The following is a 10,720-nucleotide window of genomic DNA, read 5'->3' as shown; positions in this document are numbered from 1 at the left end:
CTGAGTTCAAATCCCAGCAGTCACATGGTGGTTAACAGCCATCTATAATGAGATCTGATCCCCTTTTCTGGCCTACAGGCAGAACACTGCATCATAATAATATACATAATAATAAAATGCGCCCTTCATTGTTTTTAATTTTTTATTTATTCTATTTAATTTTATTTGTATGGATGTTTTACCTGTATATATGTATGTGTACCATATGCATGCCTGGTGCCCACAGAGCCAAAGTAAGCCCTTCCTTTAGGGTTGGTTAGCTTTTGCGAACACAACCATAGATATACCTGGGAAGGGGAGTCCAAACTGAAGAATTGTGATTAGCCTGGAAGCATATCCATGGGGCATTTTCCTTTCATAGATTTAGTTTATTTGTGTGAGTGTTTTGCCTGCATGTAGATATGTGTACGACATGCTTGCTTGGTGCCTACAGGAGTCAGAAGAGGGAGTCAGATGCCCTGGAAGTGGAGTTATGAGCTACCACTTACATGGGTGCTGGGAATTGAGCCCAGGTTCTCTGGAAGAGCAGTCAGTGTCCTTAACCTTTGAGTCATCTCTCTAGCCCCAACCATTCCAAAGTTGCTTTTGTCAGATAGTTTGTACAGCAATGAGAAAAGTCATTAACGGGCTGGAGAGATGGCTCAGTCGTTAAGAGTACTGCCTGCTCTTCCAAAGCTCCTGAGTTCAATTCCCAGCAACCACATGGTGGCTCACAACTGTCTGTAATGGGATCTGGTGCCCTCTTCTGGCCTGCAGGCATACATGCAGACAGAATACTGAGAATACTGTATACATAATAAATAAATAAATAAATAAAATCTTTAAAAAAAAAAAGAAAAGTCATTTGTAGTAATAGGAACAGTGGGGCTGCGTCCCCAGCACCCCGGCTGCCTGGCTAGCTCATGCCCAAAATAACAACACACAAACTGTATTCATTTAATCACTGCTTGGCCCATTTCTATCTAGCCTCTTCTAGGCTAATTCTCACATATTAATTTAGCCCATTTCTAATCATCTGTGTAGCGACCCTAGGTGCGCTTACTGGGAAGATTCTAGCCTATGTCCATCCTGGGTCGGAGCTTCATCGTCGTGCCTCTGCCTGGGAGCTGAGAGCTGTGGAGTCTGAGCTCACTTCCTCTTCCTCCCAGTGTTCTGTTCTGTTTACTCCTCCCACCTATCTTCTAACCAATGAGGGCCAGGCAGTTTCTTTTTATTTAACCAATGACCTTCCTCCATCAGTCATTAACAGTGATATTAGTAGATGAGGGGTGGTTAAGTGTTGTTCAGTGGGTGCATTCTTCTTCTTCTTCTTCTTCTTCTTCTTCTTCTTCTTCTTGTTATTATTATTATTATTATTGTAAAGAGGGAGGAAATATTTCATGTGCTTAAATATAATTAAAGCAACTCTGAAAAGATCTATAGAAAACCAAAACAAGGCTAAGCAGATACTTAGATCCCCTATCGCTGCTTGCTGTCAATCATGGTCAACCCACGATATTTAACATCATGTGCTTGCTGAACTCTTGGTGGCCTCTCATTGGAGTAGTTTGCAGAAAGAGTTTCAAGCACAGCAGATAACTCTACTGTTCTGAACTCCGGCGAGAAAGGACCTGATTACAAGGGGTCCCACTCTTGCAGAATCATTCCAGGATTCAGGTGCTAGAATGGTAACCTTACACCCATACGTGTGTCACTGGCGGCAAGTCCATCCGCGAGGAGAAATTTGAGAACAAGAACATCTCCGGAAGCATACGGGTCATAGCACCTTGTCTGTGGCAAAGGCTGGGCCAAGCACAAACGGTTCCTAGTTTTTCCGCTCGCTGCCAAGACTGAGTGGTTAGATGGCAAGTGTGTGCGGGTAAGGGCACGCAATAGCACGAGGGTTCAGTGTGGAAGCCGTGGAGCACTTTAGGTCCAGCCGGCAGGAGGGTCTCCACTGTGGACTATAGACAGGACTAATGATTTTGGCGTGTGTGCATCTTCAGCACCACACCACTCCTGCAGCTCAGGAGCGCACCCGCCACCCCATCCGCGGCAGCACAGGAGTGCACCCACCATCACACTGCTCCTGCAGCTCAGGAGCGCACCCGCCACCCCATCTACCGCGGTATCGGGTAATCTTTGTGTTCTCAGTGCAGTCCTTTGTGTTCCACGTTTTTCCTCATTCCCCTTCAAGTCTAGCTGGATTGCAGAGTTAAGTCTATGATTATGAGTAAGAACTAAGTAAGAAAACAGAAAGAAAACCAAGACAGAAGCTACTCAAGGGCCGTGGGGACGAACTGGGTAAATAGGAGGAGGGTTTTCGCTGAGTGCTCAGAAGTCTTGTGAAGTGGGTAGTATTTGTTTTAAAGTATACCCACGGGCTTGTTTTAATCAGGTGACACACTGAGATGTAGAAACGGTTGTCACAAGGAAGACGTTTATTGGGCTCAGAAATAGACCATAGCACACCAGGCAGGAGCCTGTGAGAAAGCTGCAGGGTCTGTCAGGAGACAGAGGGAAAGAATGTGGTTCCTGTGAGTCGGGGCCTGAGAGTTTGGGATTGATTGGTGTGGGAAATTGTATGTAGCGTGTTCTGAGGCATAAGGGACTATTCCTAGTTTCCTGAGGTGCGCAGAGCGGAGCAGGGAGCAGTAGTCGTAGGTGTGAAAGGCAGAGTGGGGGTGGAGGGGATGGAGGTGTGGGGTTGTGGGGGGAGGGGCAGTAGGGGTAGCATCTTCACAAGTGTGCAAACGCGACAGTGACCCCTGTGTTTCCCAGCATCTTCACGTGTGTGCAAACTTAACAGGGGCTCTGTCTTGTTTTACTCTTTTTACATTTTAAAAGACTAATGCATGCAGGAAAAACAGCAATGAACACAAAATAAAAATAAATTACACACACACACACACACACACACACACACGAGCATTTGTAAGCCAGGCATGGTGGCACATGTCTTTAAGCCCAGCAATTGGGAGGCACAGGCAGGTGGATCTCTGTGAGTATGAGGCTAACCTGGCCTACAAAATGAGTTCCAGCATAGCCAGAGCTAATAATAAGACCCTGTCTCAATAAACTTACTGCCTAACCAGAGGTCCAAATGTCACCCATACAGATTCCACACTCATGTTTGGTATATATAGTACCTTCTTGGACGAATGAATAAAAGACATGTACCCAGTACCACTATATCAGAAGGTATCCCTGACATTTGCACCTTCCATTCCCTGATCCCGACTGCGATGTGTTAATTGTCAGCTTGACAGAACTGAGAATCACCTGGGAAATGGGCATGCCCATGGGAGATTGCCTCGATTATGTTCACAGAGGTGGGTAGTTCACTGTGGGTGGTACAATTCCCTAGGCAGGGGATCCTGGAATGCAGAAGCGCGAGGAAGCCAGTTAGTACAGCAGACATTCATCCTGGCTTCTTCTTCTGCGGAGACGGTGTGATGAGCAGCCTCAAGCTCCTGCTCTGTGAGAGAACACGGGCTGTCAGGCTTGGTGGCTATTTTGAGATTTATTGTTGGCCCTTGTCTCTACTTTAAAACCAGAAACAAGGGCTGAAGAGATGTGTCAGAGGTTGAGAGCATTGGCTGTTCTTCCGGAAGTCCTGAGTTCAATTCCCAGCAACCACATGGTGGCTTGCAACCGCCTATAATGATATCTGGTGCCCTCTTCTGGTGTGCCAACATACATGCAGGCAGAACACTATATAATAAATAAATAACACATAAAAAACAAATAAAACCAGAAAGAAGCGAGGCAGAGTAGACAGGAAAGCAGAGGCAGAGGCAGGAGGATCTCTGAATTGGAGGTCAGCCTGGTCTACAGAGTCGGTTCCAGGACAACTAGGGCTACACAGAGAAACCCTGTCTTGAAAAACCAAAAATGAAAGAAAAAAGATTATATAATCCAATGCATTGTTGCCATGATTTTGAATAAACTGTTTTCTCCTAAATCAAGTACATATAAGAAAAAAAATCTTATTTTTTTCTTTCAATTACTGTTTATTTCATTAAGCTAAAAAAAAACTGTATTTCATTTAATGTGTGTATGTGTTGATGGTTTTTTTTTTTTTCTGTCATCTTGACACAAGCTAGAGTCATCTTGGACGAGGTACTCTCAACTGAGAAAATGCCACCACCAGATTTACCCGAGGGCAAGCCTGTAGTACATTTTCCTGATTGATGGTTGATGTACGAGGGTCCAGCCTACTGTGAGTGGTGCCACCCTGGGCTGGTGACCCTGGTATAAGAAGGCAGCCCAGCAATTCATGAGAAATGGGTTACAGGAACTGAATGAAAATTTAAAAACATACCCAAAGAGACAGACAGAGGGGACCTTGGGGGACATCCTTGAGACAAGAATGCCAACAATGTCCATTTTATTGTGCTCAGAGACAGCTTACACAGGGCTCTGGCCACGCCCCAGCTCTCGGGATCTTTCAGCTGCAGACTCATCAGAACCCACTCCCCTGCCATCAGGGTCAGGCTGCTCAGAGCAGAGGAAAACAAGTTGCTTACAGGAAATTCAGGGTCTGGTGGTCTGCAGTCCCCAACAGTGACCGAGCGTGCCATGACACACGTGTGGAGGTCAGAGGGCACCTTGCAGGAAATGGTTCTTTCCTTCCACTGTGCCAGTTCTGGGGGTCAGACACAGGACATCAGGCTTAGTGGCAAGTGTTCTTACCCACTGAGTCATCTTGTCAGCCTTTGCTCTTCTACAGAGAGAAGATTATTATACTCTCAAAATGATAGTAGTAGTAATAAAAAGGCTGAGTGTGGCACCTGGGATCTCAACACTCAGGACACAGAGGCAGGAAGATCAGAGGTTGAAAGTCATTCTCAACTACATAATGAGTTTAGGGTTAGCTTGGACTATATGAGACCTGATCTAAAAACAAAACATCAGTATAATTCAAGTTTATACATCCCCTTTTAATTTTCTACAGGAATTAAAAATAAATACATGGACTAGAAAGATGCCTAAGTGGTTAAAGGGCACTTTTTTCTGCTCTTGCAGAGGACTTGGGTTCAATTCCCAGCACCCACCCAGTGACTTACAATTGTCCCTAACTCTGGTTTCAAGGGCTCTGAGGCCCTTTTATCACCTCCATAGCCACCAGGCACACACATGATACATACGCATGTGAGCAAAGCACTCCTACACATAAAATAAATAAATCTAAAAAACTACAGAACTATACATTTATGTTAATGAGAACAAATTGTATAAAGTCATAATTTTTTGTTTGCTTGTTTTTGTTTGAGACAGAGTCTCACTATATAGCTCTGGCTGTCCTGGAACTTGCTCAGTAGACCACAATGGTCTCAAACTCAAAGAGATCCATCTGTCTCTGCCTCCAGGGTGCTGGGATTAAAGGCGTGCACCACCGTGCCTGGCTAAATTGTATACTTTTTAATAACAGTAACAAAGTGGAAAGTTTTCTAAGAGTAGGATCTCAGCGACCAAATTGATTGTATTAATCCAAATCATATAACTTGGGTTACCTATGTGATCCTCATAGCAACAGCAGCAACACTTACGGAATTTGCACAAAAGCAAATGTGATGAGAATAAAAACGTATCACTACACAAAATGAATTCAACACACACACACAAAAACAAAAACAAAAAGACAAAACATTTTTGGACCAACAGGAATGGTTGTCAGATCCACTTAAATAAAGGAGTAAGACAAAAGTAAATATAGAATTATGGTCACGGAACAAAGCATAAATATAAACTGATGGTGAGGGCAGTTGGCTACCAGTCAGCATTCTTTGATGGGGTAAAACGTTCCAACCGAAACCAACTCCGGGAGGAAAGGGTTCATTTGGCTTACAAATCCCAATCAGAGTCCATCATAGAGAGGAGTCAGCGGGGAGCAGAAGCAGGAACCTGGACAGGGAAACTTAAATAGAGGCCCTGGAGGAACTCACTTCTTAACTACTTGCTCAGCTTTTTTTTGTTCTTTAATACAACCCAGGACTACCTGCCCAGGAGTGGCACCACCCACTTCCGCTGGGCTTTCTCACATCAATCATTAGTCAAGAAAATGCCCCCAGACTTACCTACAACCCAGTCTTTTTTTTTTTTTTTTTTGAATTTTTTTCGAGACAGGGTTTCTCTGTAGTTTTTGGTGCCTGTCCTGGAACTAGCTCTTGTAGACCAGGCTGGCTTCGAACTCACAGAGATCCGCCTGCCTCTGCCTCCTGAGTGCTGGGATTAAAGGCGTGCGCCACCACTGCCGGGCTTACAACTCAGTCTTGACAGCACCACTTTCTCAGATGAACTTTCCTCTTTCCAGGTAAATCTAGCTTATGTTTTTTTTTTGTTGTTGTTGTTGTTTTAAATATTTATTTATTTATTATGTATACAATATTCTGTCTGTGTGTATGTCTGCAGGCCAGAAGAGGGCACCAGACCTCATTACAGATGGTTGTGAGCCACCATGTGGTTGCTGGGAATTGAACTCAGGACCTTTGGAAGAGCAGGCAATGCTCTTACCCTCTGAGCCATCTCTCCAGCCCCTAGCTTATGTTTTGTTGACAAAAAAAAAAAAAACAAAACTGAGCAGCAATATTATGTTATAGCTAACAAGAGTTGAGTAAGAAAGAGACACAGGCAGGAAGGTGGTTTTTATCATCTTTGGCCTTTATGCTGGTATTTTTATGTCAACTTGATATAAGCTAGAGACATTAGAGGGGAGGGAACCTTAAATTTCTCCATAAGGTCAGGCTGCAGGCAAGTCTGTTGGGCATTTTCTTAATTAGTGATTGATGCGGGAGGGCCCAGCCTATTGTGACTGGGGCCACCTCTAGGCTTGGGGTCCTGGGCTCTATAGGAAAGCAGGCAGAAAGCCAGGTGATGGTGAAGCATGCCTTTAATCCCAGCATTTGGGAGACAGGCAGGTGAATCTCTGTGAGTTTGAGGACAGCCTGTCTACAAAGTAAGTTCCAGGACAGCCAGGGCTGTTACACAGAGAAACCCTGTCTTAAAAAACAAAAACAAAACAAAACAAAAAACCCCCCAAACAAAAAACAAACAAAAAAAAGAAAGCTAGCTGAGCAAGCCAATAAACAACACCCCTCTGTGGCTTCTGCATCACCTCCTGACGCCAGGTTCCTGCCCTGTTTGAGGGTCCTGTCCTGACTTCCTTCAGTGAGGAACAGTGCTGTGGAAGTGTAAGCTGAATAAACCCTTTTCTCCTCAGGTTGTTTTTGGTCGTGGTGTTTCATCACAGCAATAGGAATCCTAAGACAGACCCGGAGAGCACAAAAAAAAAAAAAAAAAACAAAAACCAATCATTTCAAGCTGATAAATCAAGCAAAGAGGTATAAATATATTTAAGATATAAAATATATTTAATCCTTTAATCCCAGTACTCAGGAGGCAGAAGCAGGAGGAGCTCTGAGTTTGAGGCCAACCTGATCTACAGAGAAAGTCCCAGGACAGCCAGGGATACACAGAGAAATCCTGTCTCAAAAAAAAAAAAAGTGTAGGGCTGGAGAGATGGCTCAGTGGTTAAGAGCATTGTCTGCTCTTCCAAAGGTCCTGAGTTCGATTCCCAGCAACCACATGGTGGCTCACAACCATCTGTAATGGGGTCTGGTGCCCTCTTCTGGTCTGCAGGCACACACACAAATGGAATATTGTATACATAATAAATAAATATTTAAAAAAAAAAAGTGTACCGAGTAAGAGAGGTTTGATGCATGCTGGCAGGAAGGAGTTCAAGCTATGACAAGATCTGTTTCACAAACAGAAGAAGAAACCTCAATGCAGGATGTAGGGAAACCATACTGATTCAGTAACTGAAGAATGAATATGAGCCACAAAACTTTAGAATGATGGGATTACAAGATAATAGCAATTGGAACCTCACACCAGCATGGTAGTTAGCTGAGAAAATTCTTACCATGGGGTGAAGGTTAAAATCCCGAGAGCCTCCTCCACACAGACTGATTTAACAATTCTGTAGTAGAAGACGATAGACAGAGCCACATTGTTCAATGTGATGTTTGAAGGAGAATGTCCCCCCCCCCCCCCCATAGGCTTTTGTATTTGAGTGCTTGGCCTCTAGTGTCACGGTCACCCTCGTCCCGCAGGGAATGACACAACCACCAGAGCTCTTCTCGTTGCAGTTTATTCCAGGACCTTTATTCACTCTCTTTCTTTCTTCCTCTCCTCCCCTCTCTCTCCGTCTTCTCCTTCCTCTCTCCCTTCTTTCTTTTTTCCTCTCTCTCCTCTCTCCTTGGGCAAACCTCTTCCAGCCCTTAAGTAGGCATGGGCTGCCAACCCCAAACTGCCAGGTGGGCACTGCCCATAGGTTCACGCATATGCAAGCAGCTGATAATCATTGCGTGATCATAGCATAGGTCAGACTTTAGCCATAGGAGTTGATTATACATCTCCATCAGGTGTGACACCACCCAGCTCGCTACACTCTAGTTGGTGGAACTGTTTGGGAAGGATTTGGAGGCGTGGCATTGCTGGTGGAAGTGTGTCACTGGGCTTGGGATTTGATGTTTCAAAAGGCCATGCTATTCTTGTTACCTCAAGGTGTAAACATGCCTGCTGCTTACTGCCATGCTCCCTACCACGATGACCATGAACTGTAACTCTCTGAAACTGTAAGAAAGCCCCCTATAATAAATAAACTCAGTTAGGCAGTGGTGGTGCATGCCTTTAATCCCAGCACTTGGGAGGCAGAGGCACGGGGATCTCTGAGTTCAAGGCTAGTCTGGTCAACAAAGCAAGTTCCAGGACAACCAGGACTATTACACAGAGAAATCCTGTCCTGAAAAGAGATAAACAAACAAACAAATTCACTGCTGGAGCCAGAGTTTAGAGCTGGGGACAAGAGAACAACTTACGTTTTACTGACTGTAAATTCAAATGGTTGCATGGAGAGATCATAGGGGAAACACTTGTACATACACAGGTTAGTGTGTATATTGATTTCCTTTGTTAAATGAAATGGCCTAAATAAGACTGTTAGATCACAAAATGGGCCCTAAAGTGGCAGTGCTGGTGGCAATGTTTTAGGGTGACAGCGCAGGTCCCATTGGAGAAATGGCTGACTCTAGGACTAGGGTAGGAAGCCGATAGGTCTGGTGCTCCTTAGAGTGCCAGAAGTAGGGAAGTATTTAGAAGCATTAAAGTGCTCACTTCAGCAGCACACATATGAAAGTTGGAATAGTACAGACGAGATTCTCATGCAGGGATGACGAGCATGTTTATGAGGCAGCCCTCTTTATTATTTATTTATTTGTTTATTTATTTCTGTTTTTTCTTTTCTTTTTTTTCTCTCTTTTTTTTTTTTTTTTTTTTTTTTTGGTTTTTCGAGACAGGGTTTCTCTGTGGTTTTGGAGCCTGTCCTGGAACTAGCTCTTGTAGACCAGGCTGGTCTCGAACTCACAGAGATCCACCTGCCTCTGCCTCCGGAGTGCTGGGATTAAAGGCGTGCACCACCATTGCCCGGCCTATTTCTGTTTTTTCAAGACAGGGTTTCTCTGCGTAACTTTGGAGCCTGTCCCTTGCACTCGTTCTGTAGACCAGGCTGGCCTCAAACTCACAGAGATCCACTTGCCTCTGCCTCCCAAGTACCTGGACTAAAAGTGTGTGCCACCACCGCCTGAGCCAGTCTTCCTTTTTAATTGCTGTTAGGAATATTTCTTAATATTAGCTCCCTGACGACGCAAAAATTCCCAATCAAGCCAAAACAAAACAAGCCAAATTAAAAAATATCCAGGTTTAAGGGGAGATCTGCGCTCTTGGGTGGCCCCGAGGGGGAAACTGGGAAGTTGCAGGCACGTGACCCCTGGGAGGAAGAAAGGGAGACCACGTGTTCTTCTTTTGGGGGAGGGGATCATTTAAGCCCTGTGGAGTGGTCAGGGGTCAGGACCTCAGGGGTCAGGACCTGGCCTGCTGTTCTACTGTATCACAGGTCCAAAACAGCTTTTTTATTAACCAATTGTATTCACAACATACAGAGGGAATCCCATATCACACATGGGTGCTGGGAATTGAGTGTGGGCCCTCTGGAAGAACAGACATTGTTCTTTTTTTTTTTAATTTAACTTAATTTTATTACTTTGCATGTGAGTTTTTTGTGTGCATGTATGAATGTATACCACATGAATGCAGTACCCAGGAGGCCAGATGTTAAGTCCCCTGGAACTGGAATTATATATGTTGTCAGTCACCATGGGTGGGATGAGAATTGAGCGTGGGTCCTTCTGCATGAAGAATAAGTATGTGCACCATAACTTAACCACTGCACCATCTCTCCAGCCCTGCAGGCATTGTTCTTAAGCACTGATCCATCTATCCATCCCTTACCTATTTTTTATTTGTGTACACTTATTTATTCATTTATTTTGGGGCAGGGTCAGTAGTCCTGGCTGTCCTAGAGCTCACTTGCTGGGCAGGCTTGCTTCACATTCAGATTCTCCTTCCACTGCCTCTTGCATGCTGGCATCAAAGGCATGTACACTAAGCCTGCCTTGCTTTACCTTATCTTTTAAGGACATATGCCTGCAGCTCTGCTGGCTGTGTGAATTGTATAACGTTTGCTGGATTATGGGTCCAGGTGTACAGAGAGTTCCGGCTGTTCCATGTGTTTGCCAACACAGAGTATTGTATGTCAGCTGAAGTCAATACTTAGGTAAGCAATGGTAGATAACTTTTAAGTATATTTAAATTATGCTTAAAGGATCTAAGCTCTCTT

This window comes from Microtus oregoni, unplaced genomic scaffold, assembly GCF_018167655.1.
Source record: "Microtus oregoni isolate MIOR12 unplaced genomic scaffold, Mior012 000020F_ref0000438, whole genome shotgun sequence".
Lineage (NCBI taxonomy): Eukaryota > Metazoa > Chordata > Mammalia > Rodentia > Cricetidae > Microtus > Microtus oregoni.
Note: the sequence above shows the minus strand (reverse complement) of the source record.